At 47.6% G+C, this 14,241-nt stretch overlaps 1 protein-coding gene across 5 annotated transcripts in view; it reads right to left on the bottom strand.

Annotated features, from left to right (window-relative positions):
- The window catches only part of CAB39 (calcium binding protein 39), a 74,552-nt gene extending 62,243 nt beyond the window's left edge, over window positions 1-12,309 (bottom strand). Inside the window, exons 1-2 of one of the 5 annotated variants that reach the window (XM_039488395.1) lie at window positions 12,087-12,309; window positions 10,318-10,515 (exon numbers count right to left, since the gene is read on the bottom strand). The gene's annotated coding sequence lies outside the window, so the exon portion shown is untranslated. Of the gene's footprint in view, window positions 1-10,317; window positions 10,516-11,486; window positions 11,507-11,735; window positions 11,857-12,086 lie in introns of those variants that run through there. The other 4 variants (XM_039488394.1, XM_039488396.1, XM_039488397.1 and 1 more) reach the window with 4 other exon arrangements.
- Window positions 12,310-14,241: the final 1,932 nt, after the last annotated feature.

The following is a 14,241-nucleotide window of genomic DNA, read 5'->3' as shown; positions in this document are numbered from 1 at the left end:
TTTTCGTTAGCTGCATCTCCAAACGACTTCTGTTCTATCACATCATTTGAAATCTGCTATTGCAATTATTTGATAGGCAATTTTCAACACTGGAAACCAAGTGTTATTATATTATGGTGAAGATTGGCTGTAAGACTTTCTGTAAGACAGTGTTTTCACTAGAGACGGTTTCAGGCCGAATAAGCACAAGGGGGGTTGAATTAAGATTGCACAGGCAACACCGCTTCTGCCATTTGCTAACTTCTGAGGGCTTGGCTACACTTACAAGTTGCAGCGCTGGTGGAGGCTTTCCAGCGCTGCAATTACACCCCATCCACACTTGCAGGGCACAACCAGCGCTGCAACTCCCTGGTTGCAGCGCTGGCTGAAAACCCATCCCGGCAGGGGTATAAGGAGTGCAGCGCTGGTGATCCAGCGCTGCTCAGCAGGTGTGGACACTCACCAGCGCTTTAATTGTCCTCCAGGGAATAAGGAGTTATCCCAGAATTCCTGTTCAGCCACTCTGCTCATCAGTTTGCACTCTACTGCTCTTGCCTCAGGTGACCCGCCCTTTAAATGCCCCAGGAATTTTAAAAATCTCCTTCCTGTTTGCTGCAGCCAGGTGTGTGTGGAGTGCAATCAGTTAATCTTTACAGGTGACCATGCCTCCACGCGGCAAACGAGCCTCAGCATGGAGCAATGGCGAGCTGATGGACCTCATCAGTGTTTGGGGGGAGGAATCTGTGCAGGCACAGCTGCGCTCCAGCCGTAGGAATTACGATATCTTTGAGCAGGTATCAAGGTCCATGCTGGATAGGGGCCATGATCGGGACGCACTACAATGCAGGGTGAAAGTTAAAGAGCTGCGGAGTGCCTATTACAAAGCCTGCGAGGGGAATCGCCGATCCGGAGCTGCCCCCACGACCTGCCGTTTTTACAGGGAGATGGACGCGATACTTGGGGATGACCCCACTGCCAATCCCAGGACAACGATGGACACTTCTGAGCAGGCTGGGGGACAGGAGGAGGAGGAGGCGGAGGCGGCGGGGGGGGGAGGAAACCGCGAGTGAAGCTCCTGGGATGGGGGAAGACACCCCAGATTTCCAGGAGGCATGCAGCCAGGAGCTCTTCTCAAGCCAGGAGGAAAGTACCCAATCGCAGCAGCCAGCAGTTGCAGAAGGACAAGCAGAGGAGCGGGTTACCGGTAAGCGGCTTTTATTTTCTGGGTGGAAATGTTTCTGGAGAGGAAGGGGGGTTATGGCTGCATGCATGCCAGACTAGTAGATGTCGAATAGCCCGTTGATGTGGTCTATCACGTCGCGGTAATCTGCTTCAGTTATCTCAGCAAAAGTTTCATCCAGAGCGTGGGCAATATGCCTGCGCAGGTTTATAGGCAGAGCCACTGTGTTCCTTGTCCCAGTCACGCTGACGCGTCCGCGCCACTGTGCTGCGAGTGGTGGGGGGACCATTTCTGAACACAGGCAAGCCGCATAGGGTCCCGGGCGGAATCCACATTGCTCTAAAAGAGCCTCCCGCTGTTCCCTAGTGACTCGTAGCAGGGAGACATCTTCCAGGATTAACTCCTGTGAAAAATGTTGGGAGACTCTTTAGTGAAGAGATAGGGAGATAGTGAAGATCACCCCTGCAGCTGCATCTTCACTCAACCCCTCTATCACTCCAGATTACCCGAAGCAACCAGCTCCCCTCTATCAATCAAGCCCCATTTCTCCCTTTATAAGCACCCCTCACTCACCATTTCGTGGCTTCTGTCGTGTTATGCATGTGGTAAAAGAATGCTGAAGTGAGAACTCCCTCAGTGTAACAATTCATGTCTGGAGATAGTGGATACAATGCTGCCCCTGTTAAATGTTGTCATTTCTGGGTTTCTACAGTGACCTTGACTACTGGACTGAGCAGATGTTCCACAGCACAAAGGCTTCAAAATTTGAGAAAAAATCCCCGAAAGAGCAAAGAGGACATGCTGAAAACTGTTCTTCATCACTCTGCTAGAGAGAGTAAGGAATTGAAGGAGTGGAGAGAGAAGGAAAGCAAGATCCGCCAGAGGGAAAGCAGGAACCGGCAGAGAAATGCAGTGGCCAAAAGGAAAAGCACAGAGCGGCTGCTAAGCATCCTGTCGCGCCAAGCGGACTCTATCGAGTCACTTGTTGCCATGCAAGCAGAGCACTACCGTGCTACTCCCCCACCCCCACCCCCCCGTCCCAAAGCTTTTTGCCTTGTGCCCCAATGTCAGCTCAAACCACCTTTCCCCAGCATTCAGGTTCTTACCACCACCAGCTGCCTCCAACACCTGTACGTTCCCCAACCAGCCCTGATACCTACCACCACCCTTACCCTCTGCACTCAACCCCCATCACCATGCAGTATATGCACCCTGAAGTGCAGGATTCATTAAACAGCACTCCAGACAGGACATATGCAAACTTGTGACTGTACAGTTCACCAACCCACACCCCTGCCCTCTTGTGTTCATGAAATCTTGTGTGTCTGTCTGTCAAGGAAGTTTTTTTCTTTTCAATAAAACAATTCTTGGCTTTGAAAACAGTCTTTATTATAGCAGATAGTGAAAGATACCTTAGCCCAGTAAAGAAAGAGGCACTGCAAATCATTTTAGGGATAATAGAACAATAGTGTAAACAGTGCAATTCACTCCCATGCAAGGCAGCAAACATTACTGTTGGCTTTCAGCCTCAAATTCTTCCCTCAAGGCATCCCTAATCCTTGAAGCCCTGTGCTGGGCCTCTCTATTAGCCCTGCTCTCTGGCTGTGCATATTCAGCCTCCAGGACTTGAACCTCGGTGGTCCATGCCTGACTGAATGTTTCACCCTTCCCTTCACAAATATTATGGAGGGTACAGCAAGCGGATATAACCGCGGGGATGCTGCTTTCCCCCAAGTCTAGCTTCCCATACAAGGAAAGCCAGCATGCCTTTAAACGGCCAAAAGCACACTCCACAGTCATTCGGCACCGGCTCAGCCTGTAGTTGAACCGGTCCTTGCTCCTGTCAAGCTTCCCTGTATAGGGTTTCATGAGCCAAGGCAGTAACGGGTAAGCGGGGTCTCCAAGGATCACAATGGGCATTTCGACGTCCCCTACTGTGATCTTCCTGTCTGGGAAAAAAGTCCCTGCCTGCATCTTCCTGAACAGGCCACTGTTCCGAAAGATGCGTGCATCATGCACCTTTCCAGGCCAGCCTGTGTAAATGTCAATGAAACGCCCGCGGTGATCCACAAGCGCCTGGAGAACCATAGATAAATACCCCTTTCGATTAACGTACTCTGATGCCAGGTGGGGGGGGGGGGGCAGAATAGGAATATGCGTCCCATCTATCGCCCCTCCACAGTTAGGGAAACCCATTTGTGCAAAGCCATCCACAATGTCCTGCACGCTCCCCAGAGTCACGGTCTTTCTTAGCAGGATGCGATTAATTGCCTTGAAAACTTGCATCAAAACGATTCCAACGGTCGACTTTCCCACTCCAAACTGGTTCCCGACCGACCGGTAGCTGTCTGGAGTTGCCAGCTTCCAGATTGCAATAGCCACCCGCTTTTCCACCGTCAGGGCAGCTCTCAATCTTGTGTCCTTGCGCCGCAGAGTGGGGGCGAGCTCAGCATACAGTCCCATGAAAGTGGCTTTTCTCATACGAAAGTTCTGCAGCCACTGCTCGTCATCCCAGACTTCCATGACGATGTGATCCCACCACTCAGTGCTTGTTTCCCGAGCCCAAAAGCAGCGTTCAACGGTGCTGAGCATTTCCGTGAATGCCACAAGCACTTTAGTGTCACACGCGGCAGGAGAATCGATATTGATATCATCGTCAGACTCCTCACTGTCACTTTGGAGCTGAAGGAATAGCTCGACTGCCAAACGTGTTGTGCTGGCGACACTCATCAGCACAGTCCTCAGCAGCTCGGGCTCCATTTACCACAGAAATCGCGATTCACACAGAGAGTAAAACAGAAAGACACTCACAATGGCGCCAAACGTTGCCGGAAAGAGTGAATGCTGGGATGTGAAGCGATGCACCACGGGGCGTTGGCACACAGGAAGCGGAATGACCCGCACACTTCCTTCCCCTTCCCACAATACTCAGCGCCAAAATGGGACGAGGTGCTCTGTGGGATAGCTGCCCACAATGCACCTCTCAATACAGCGCTGGAAAGTGCTGCAAGTGTGGCCACACTGCAGCGCTGGTAGCTGTCAGTGTGGCCACACTCCAGCGCTGGCCCTACACAGCTGCATGACCAGCGCTGTAACTCCCAGCGCTGCAACTTGTAAGTGTAGCCAAGCCCTGAGTGCTTGTCTTTGCATCCATAATGTTCTTTTGATGCAGCTCTGTATGTCAAGTACAAAATGTGTTAGTCTTGATCATATCCCCTATGGACATTACCTACAGTTCCCCATAAACAATTCTGAATTATTGCCAAGCTCTGCTCAAGAAAAGTTTAGGACTGGAATGGCAGGTGTTGCAGGTTTGGAGTGCAATGCATTGGTAAGGTGTGTTGAAAAGCTTCTCAATGCCAGTTTGTGTTTTACTCAGTTTAAGACAATGTTAATTCCTTACTTAAAAGCAGAGGCGATGCCTGGGGGGTGGGGGGAAATGCAGGGTCATGTGCCCCACCCCACCCCAGATTTGCTACTTGGCTTGTATTGAGCATGCTCAGTAACACTGCTGAAGCTGGCTGCCCTCACTCTGCCCTGCCCCACTCCCACTATCAGAAGACTTGGGTTGTCTCTGCTTAAAAGAGAAAATCACCCACATTTTAGAAACAAATCTGAATTATATTCTGTAAGTGAAGCATATTTTATCAAGGGTGATATTCCATAAGGTACAGATATTAAATACGATATATTTTATAAGCTATAACAGGTTATTAGCTTTTCCTTACTGTAGGCTTTGATGCCTTCCTTTAAGGAAAGAGAACTAGTACGTGGAGGGGAACATGTTTTGTTTTCTTCCGATTATATCACTGCATTTTAGTTCCTATATACAATTGCAGCAGCAACTATATAGAAACTGCTTAGTCACATCTACAGTCAGAGATTCCATCACAGCAGGATGTACTGAAGTACTGTCAGCACATGTATCTGCATAGTAATCACTGTATGAAGCCTTACTAATAGTTCCATTTCAGGGGGGTTTGGCGGGGGAATGGTGGGGGGAGAGGGAGAGGATTTTTTTTTGTCTCCTCTGCACTTCCAAACATGAATACTAGAAAGAAGCTATTAGCCGAAGGACCAGGGCTTGAAAAATCCATTCACCTACAGAAAGTAGCAAGCATTCTCAGGTGAGCTACTGGATCAAATTAGTAAAGAAAAAAGCAATACTGAAGATGACTGAAGACTTGGGAAGACAGAAAAGTATCCTTTTATATTTGAAAGGTTCTCCATATAAAGACTAAAATACTTTTTTCTTTTAAAAAGTGTAAATAAGTTCTGCAGAAATGTATTTTGTTAGATTTAAATTGATTGTGTAGGCCCCACTACTGGCCAGAGAAAGATTTCTACTCACCAATGGCAATTGGAGATTTCATGCTCTACCTTTTCAAGAATATTTGTTTTCATAATTATCACTTTTGGTAATTTGCCTTAATATAGGTATCAATAGAGATTTACATTTCTACCCACTAAACAAATCTGTGAAGACGTGAAACTGGTTGAACTTGTATGGAAATAAATGTATTATTTACCCACAAATATTCATCCTCAACACACCAGAAAAGTATACATTTTAAGCCCTTGATTGAGTCTCAGTTCTACTGTTTCCTAATTATGCTCCTTTATTAAGAGTTTGAAATCTGTTTTTCCATTAGTTAACTAATAAACCGCTGGTCACACTTCCTTTAGTAACAAAATGAACTACTTTAATATTTGTTAGCAATGCTGATAAGAAGTGATATATAACAGGGCGGTAACCAAAAGCACTAAAGTTGCACTTCATTTTACATATGAAGTAATTTGTGTACAGAACACGTAGAGAAAAATGCACTCAAAAACATTTTAAGATTAATTTAAAGGATTCAATCTAGCCAAAGAAGGTAGTTTTTTTACACTTAGAAAAATCTCTTACTATTCTGTTCCCTGAGTTCCACTGCTCTCAACTGATATGTTTAAATATCTTTGCACCAAATATAACTTTTCAGTTTTCTGAAACAGATAAAAAATGCTAAATTAAACTTTTCAGCAGAGACTTTTATGGGGGGGAAAACAGCATAACACACTTAATGTGCTTTTAAAAATAACTCGCCATCAAAGCTGACATTTTATTGGAAGCATTATAATGTTACCATTACATGGACAGGTAAGCTACTGTGTTAGGTATTTCCTCGAAAAAATGTCATTCCCTTTTTACAGGTTTTCAAGAGGTATCTAAGTTTGAATTATATCCAAAGAACACACACTTTTTTGCATGTTTAAAATCTATCAGTCAGGACACTTTTATAATGCTCTGTGAACACACAGGGTACTAGCTAAAACACTCAAAACTGTGGAATCTGAATGTAGGTTGAAGTATTTATTTAAAATAAAAAAATTACTTCCTGAATTGATGTTTCTTTAAAAAAAGTCACAACTGTTTCTGAGGAATGAACATGATTATTCCTGGACACACTGAATGTGTATCTGCTTCCTGTTTGGTTCATTTCTAAATTCATCTCTTTATACAAGATATCTGAATAGGTGATAAGTTAATACATTATTTCATTATGAGGTAATATAAAGAGAGAGTGCAAATGTGTTTGGATACAGAAGGACCCAACTCAAATGACTCCAATTTAAGTTATTGGATTCTCAGTAACTTTTTAAATTTAGGCCATTTATTTAAGTATCTAAATACAGCAAGCTAACTTTAAGCACCCATTTATTAAACAGTTGGCCAAGGTTGTTAAGGCAAACCAATACAATATAACCTCACCTTTATTTTTGGTGTGTTTCTTATTATGCTCTCCTCCTTCCTATTAGAGTAGAACTAACTTTCATTAACACACAAACAACTCTTAGTGTGCAACAGGTACAACATAAATGTTACTATGAGGTGTGAAGAGACAGTGGGGGCAATTAAAACATGTAAAAAAAATCATAATGTGCACAGAGAGTTAGGTGCCTAACCAAATAGGTAATTTTCAAAAATAATTCTCTCACTCAAATAGTGCATGCTCTGGTGCATCTAAGAAAAATATCAAGCTTTGCATGCATATATATATGTTTTATCCACAGCAACGTTTGGTGGAAGATAATATAGCAGGGGAAAAATAGGGGGTTTTAATGGATTCAAGCTAGATACAAAGGACACCCACACTAAAATCAAACCAAGGTTTCACTCCTGGATAGCAAATCCTGTAGTCTGGATTGCTAATATATCTGGTATCAAAAGGTAAATTAGTGAGAAGAGTGATTAAGCATGACATCACTTGGTCCATATTCATTCTGCAATTTCCTTATAGAAAGTTAAAAGATTTTTTTAACTCGATCATTAGCCTATTCGTTTATAAGCTGACCTCCCGCCCCTAAGATGGATAAGTAAAAATGGAAAAATTTTAATGACCCGTTCATAAGCCGACCCTATAATTCAGGGGTCAGCAAACTTTGGCTCCCGGGCCATCAGGATAAGCCACTGGTGGGCCGAGATGGTCTGTTTACCTTGAGCGTCCACAGGCACAGAGGTAAACCTAAGTAAACAAAGTGTCCTGGCATGCCAGCTGCTTACCCTGATGGGCCAGGACAGCAACTGGTGGGGAAATTTTTTTGGGGGGGGGAGAACCTGGGGGTCAGGGGAGTAACCCCTGTGACCACCCCCGACATGACCCCACCCTAGCCTGGGACCCCCACACTTTCCCCATCCCATCCCTTCCCGCCTTATCTGGGGAGGATGTCTCTGGCCTGGCCACAGCCTGCTCCTGTAGCCCAGACCGGGCGGCGCGGCCGCAGCCTGCTCTGGGGGGCTGGGCAGCGCAGCCACAGCCTGCTCTGGGGGGCTGGGCAGCGCAGCCACAGCCTGCAGCTTGCCAGCCCCGGAGCTACAGCTGCAGCTGCTTCGGAGGCTGCGGGGAGAGCAGCATGGCCAGAAGCAGAGAGTTTCTGGCTCCACCTCTTCCCTTCTGGCTCTGCTGCCTCTCCTTGCTCCCTCTGTTGGGGGAGGGGCTGTGTCCCACCTCTCCCTCTCTATACTCGTTCATAAGCCGACCCCCTTCTCTGGTGCTTCCCTTTTTTACTAAAAATATTCGGCTTATGAATGAGTATACGCGGCATTCTATATTTGAAAGTCAAGATGTGATTTTGCTTTGTACATACACCACACAAAATTAAAGTTCTGGAATCTGAGCACAGCTGACAATGTTACTGGCTTCTCTGCAACTGTTACTATTAATTTTGTAGTGTGGACAGTGATAAAACCTTATTTTTGTTGTTAGAACAGCAGAGAAGTCTTGGAAAAGATCCTCAGAATAAATACGTGCAATCATAATGTGTTCTCAATAATCACTCTTAACCTTAACCACATTAAAATGTCATTACCAGAATCCTACTTATGGCGGAAAATTCTCTTAATTTACCTACATTTTATGAAACCCAAAAGCGTACTACAGAGATTACTAAGTTTTAAAGAGAGGATCCTAAATAAAAGTTTAGCTGCAAGCCCCCAATATGCTTAAAACGTAAGTTATTCAGCTCTGCATATAATTCTATTATACATAAATAGTAACCTCCCCCCCCCCAAAAAAAAACACCTCTCATGATTCAGAATGAACTCTGTGGAAGGGTTACAGCCTAGTACTTTTAGCCTTCAAAAAGAACTTGAAGAACCAAACAGACAGTGCACAATACACAGCACCATAAAACTAAGGTCTAGTTTGACTAGCACCAGTTACCCAATGAGAAGCTACAGAATAACTCTGATGACAATGTGAAAGATCAATGTCATTCCCCTCCTGAATAAACATTTTACAATAGCAATCAGAGAATTCCAAGAGGTGGAGTTTTCTTGACATATTTACACCTCACTGGGAATACACTTTTGTCAGGGCCTAGTTTATAATGTTACCAGAAATTTAAGATAAGATACAATCTCATTTTATGCTGGGGTACTTTATCGTCTAAGGAAGAAATCATGCTATCAACAAGATTACAGTACAGCTCACAAAAAAAATCTTAAAACAACTGTATGTGGCTGACAGGCTCAATCACTTCTCATGTGACAAGACTACTACTCAACTAAATGTAAAAAACAATTCTCTTATAATAGCAAGTTAATGACAGATAATCTTACAAGCACAAGTAGGGCTGTAGGACATCTTTTTTGTGATTTTTATTTTTAAAGATCAGGTAAGTTTTGTACCATTACACAGGAAGACTAAAACTGTCAAATGGTACTTCTGATACTAATAACTAATTTGCTTATTCTAATTTACACATTATTATTTTGTTAAACCCCTTTAACTAGAAAAGCCATGCATAAATACACATCAATATGTATTATAATGCAAATATACATTATTTTGATCTCATCTGTTAAATGAGAAACTTTCTGTATTTAAAAGTGAACTAAAGAATATTTTTGGCTCTGAATAGCTCAGAGTATTGCATTTCCTCTGTAACAGCATATGACCTCAAACACCTAAACACTATAAAGAGATGCATTTCCTGATGATACCCTAAACTGCTGTAAGGAAAAACATAGGACTCTGCACTGGAGTTTTTGAAAAGTAAGTAAAAATATTAATAATTTTCAAATATTTTGTTGTAAATGGCAGTTCCTTTTTAGATCCACATTTTACATAATTATTTTTAAAAGACTGTATGTCTCTTGCCTTAAAGAAGTTGAAAAGTGGCAAGGTCACAGTTTAATCTTTTTCCTTGCACTGGATGTGCTAATTAATTCATGTCATTTTCTTAAGATAAAATATAGGTTTAAAATAAATTTGCAACTAGGTTACCATTTTTTATAGAAATAAAAATTAGTTTAAAAAGCCAAAATGTACCCTTAGACAAAACTAGAGAAAAAAATTCCCTTCCACAAAAATGTTAGGTCACATCAGATTTTGGGGGAGCCCTTTGGAAAGTAAAGACCCAGTCCTGCCAAGTTACTCTCACTCAGAGTTATTCCTGCATAGAGTCCTACTATGACTATACATGTAGTGAAATTTGTAGGATCAGGCCCTAGTGCTAGAAATTGTGTCACAGTAGAAGATTTTACTATATATATACACACACATACACGTACACACAAGTCAGTTTCCTGTAATATAAAGATATAAATAAATATCAGAAAGGTGAATACTGTGGTGTCCTAACCAAATTCTAACTTAGGTAATTAGTTTGCCTACCTAAAATTCTCCCTGTGGTTTCATTTGGAAACAGTATTCTTCTTCAGTTCCATCCTAAAATGTTGTGCAGTGTTGCTGTGCGTTGTTAAACAGTAGCCGTTTTACATCCCAGAAGTGGCTCCATTTCAGTGATGGATGAAGTGGTCCCTGTTATAGTTTGTATATCAATTCGTTAAGTTTGTAAAGCATTTGAGGAACCTTCAGGATGAAAGGCACCATACAAATTAAATATAAACATTAGTTCTCATTCATCCTCTTCAGAATAGGCCTAAAACCAATCTACACATACAAAGCAATTCAAGATGTGCACAGAGCTAGACCACCAGTAAAAGCTAAAAACCTCTCAATTAATAACTTCTTTATAAATTTGTTTTAAGATTTTAGCAATGTCCGAGATTCAGATCTGTTCATTTGAAAGGGAGTGAGCATTCTAAGTAAAGGTGATTATCAGCCTCAATCATGGGTTCCACTTGGGGCTGAACTCTTAAAAAATTACCAAACATTTCCCTAAATTTTACTGAATAATATCTGCTTTGTGAGTTAACAAACAGCAATTCTGCAGCCTACAAAGTGATTAAACAAGCAAGTAATAATTACTTTAAATGTATTCACTGAAACTGTTAATGGACATTTGCTGTGATTTCATGGCACTTAATTTTTCATTTATTTTCTCAGTGTCCAAGAACTCAACTAAGTCAGTTTCACAAGCAGGAAGGAGCAAACAGTCCTATCAGTCCAGGAAAAACATTCTACCGAATGTGTCAGGATGCAAGGGGGCTTCGCCCCTTTCTATCACCCGCCCTTGTGGCATTCCCAAGCTCAACCCCATTATTTACTTTATTTCAGTACAAAGCAACTAAAAAAAAAAGGCACTGGGCTTGTTAGCTATACCTATTAGAACAGCCCAATTACTGAAAGTCCTTATTTATCTTTTGTATATTGGCCTTCTCTGGGCCTCTGTGTGGTGCACTTTTGCAAAGGTGAAGTCACTTATACTGTTCTTTTTCCTCATCATTACTGCCCTGGGAGATCAACTCACTAGCAAGACCACTAATTTCTCTTCACTTAGACAACAATTCATACTCCTAATTAATTCCTAATCCACAGCCAAAAACGTGAAGCATATCCTGGTCTCATTAAGACAGATCATTTTCTCACAAGACACTGACAAGCAGATTTTTGTCTCCACTGGTTTTGTAACAGGAAGTTTGTTCAAACCCCAGATCTGAAGAGGAAACAATGCGTGTCAACATCAAGCCAAGACAGAAGGAGCAGCAGCTAGTGAGGCATGGAGACCCTCCCCCCGATATTTGTCCTCAAACTGAAGACACAGAACTGGCTCTCTGGGCCTGCCCCTACAGAGGAGAGGGCCCACGCTGAGTTGGGGGAGGCGAGAGGAGAGGCCGTGCCCAGATCACCTGGCTCTGCCCAAACGGGAAGTTCCTCACTCAGATACTCAGGAAGGAAAAGACCAGAGACCTTCACAACCAGCCTCCCCCTCTCCCCACCACGGGGCCTAGGGTGGGGAGGAGCAGAGCTTCACAGGAGCCTCCCCCTTTCCCCAACCCCCGCAGGGCCTAAGGGGGGGGGCGCTCCACACCAGCCTCCCCCCTCCGCGGGGCCTACGGGGCGGCGGAAAGGCGCCAGACACCCCTGCCCTCAGGGGCCAGGGGCTCCAACAGCCCCCATCCGCCGCCTCTCCCGGCCCGGGCCCGGCTCGGCGGCAGAGCCCAGCCGGGGCGGAGCAGCTAGCGGCGGCGTGACGGTACCTTCGCTCGGCTGCCGATGGGGCGGCGCGGACGGGGCCTGGCGGCAGCTGCCTCCCTCCTCTCGCCGTCGGGTCCGCGGCCGCTCGTTAGCGTCTCCGGCAGTGCCTGCTCCCACCCTGGCGGCTCTGGAGGAGGCGCACGACGCGAGGCGCTGCCTGACGGTCTCTCGCTCGCCCCCTCCCCCGCCCCGCGGTGCGGCGCAGCGGCCCTTCCCGCCCTGCAGCTGCGGCGGCGGCGGCGGCCTGCGCCCAGCTCCCGGCCTCGGCCGCTCTGCTGCCCCCGGCGGCGCGGCGGGATCAGCACCGCCACCGCCCTCCGGCTCCTGCGGCCGCTCCCGGCTCCCACCCCAGCCCCGCGGCTGCTCGGCTCGGCCCAGCCCGGCCCTCGGAAACGGCAACAGACGCCGCCAGCCCAGCTGGGAGCGGCCGAGCGCGCCTCGCTCCCCGCGCCCAGAGCGACCCTTGGACCCGCTCCCTGCCCCCCCCCCCCGACGTTACACAGACCCCAGCCCCGCCCCACACTAACCCCCAGCCACAGCCATAGAACACACTAACCCCCACACACCGGCCCGTACCCCCAGCCACAGCGCCACCCCAGCCACAGCACACACTCACCCCCAGCACCATCCCACATTAACCCCCACCCCATAGCTCCCAGCCACAGCACACACTAACCACCCCCGCACCGCCCCACACCACCCCAGACAAACACCCCCAACACCACCCCATAGCCACAGCCATTGAACACACTAACCCCCACACCGGCCCATAGCCCCCAGCCACAGCACACACTAACCCCCCAGCGCCACCCCAGCCACAGACACACTCACCCCCAGCACCATCCCACATTAACCCCCCCCACCCCATAGCTCCCAGCCACAGCACACACTAACCCCCCAGGCACAGCACACACCAACACCCCCAGCACCACCCCATAGCTCCCAGCCACAGCACACACTAACCCACCAGCGCCACCCCAGCCACAGCACACACTCACCCCCAGCACCATCCCACATTAACCCTCCCACCCCATAGCTCCCAGCCACAGCACACACTAACCCCCCAGCGCCACCCCACACCAACACCTCCAGCACCACCCCATAGCTCCCAGCCACAGCACACACTAACCACCCCAGCACCGCCCCACACCACCCCTGACTAACACCCCCAGCACCACCCCATAGCCACAGCCACAGAACACACTAACCCCCACACACCGGCCCATAGCCCCCAGCCACAGCACACACTAACCCCCCAGCACCACCCCATACCCCAGCCACAGCACACACTCACCCCCCGAGCACCACCCCATACCCCAGCCACAGCACACACTAACCCCCCTGCACCACCCATACCCCAGCCACAGCACACACTCACCCCCCGAGCACCACCCTCATAGCCCCCCAGCACCACCCCCCACCACCAGCCACAGCACACATTAACCCCCCGCACCGCCCCCAACCCCAGCCACAGCACACACTAGCCCCCCAGCACCACCCCATACCCCAGCCACAGCACACACTCACCCCCAGCACCATCCCACACTAACCGCCCCGCCCCATAGCCCCAGTCACAGCACACACTAACCCCCCTGCACCGCCCCAGAGCTCCCCAGCACCACCCCATACCCCCAGCCACAGCACACGCTAACCCCTTGCACCGCCCCATAGCCCCCCAGCCACAGCACACACTAACTCCCCAGCCACAGCACACACTAACCCCTCGCACCGCCCCATAGCCCCCAGCCACAGCACACACTAACCCCCCCAGCACCACCACATACCCCTCAGCCAAAGCACACACTAACCCCCCAGCACCACGCCATACCCCAGCCACAGCACACACTAAACCCCCCAGCACCACCCCATACCCCCAGCCACAGCACACACTAGACCCCCGCACCGCCCCATAGCCCCCAGCACCACCCCATATCCCAGGCACAGCACACACTAACCCCCCCAGCACCACCCCATACCCCCAGCACCACCCCATAGCTCCCAGCCACAGCACACACTAACCCCCAGCACCACCCCATACCCCAGCACCACCCCATACCCCCAGCCACAGCACATTAACCTCCCCAGCACCACCCGCATACCCCCAGCACCCCATACCACCCAGCCACAGCACACACTAACCCCAGCACCACCCCATAC

Source organism: Mauremys reevesii, linkage group 9, assembly GCF_016161935.1.
Source record: "Mauremys reevesii isolate NIE-2019 linkage group 9, ASM1616193v1, whole genome shotgun sequence".
NCBI classification, from domain to species: Eukaryota; Metazoa; Chordata; order Testudines; family Geoemydidae; genus Mauremys; species Mauremys reevesii.
Note: the sequence above shows the minus strand (reverse complement) of the source record. Positions and strands in the feature narration are given on the sequence as shown.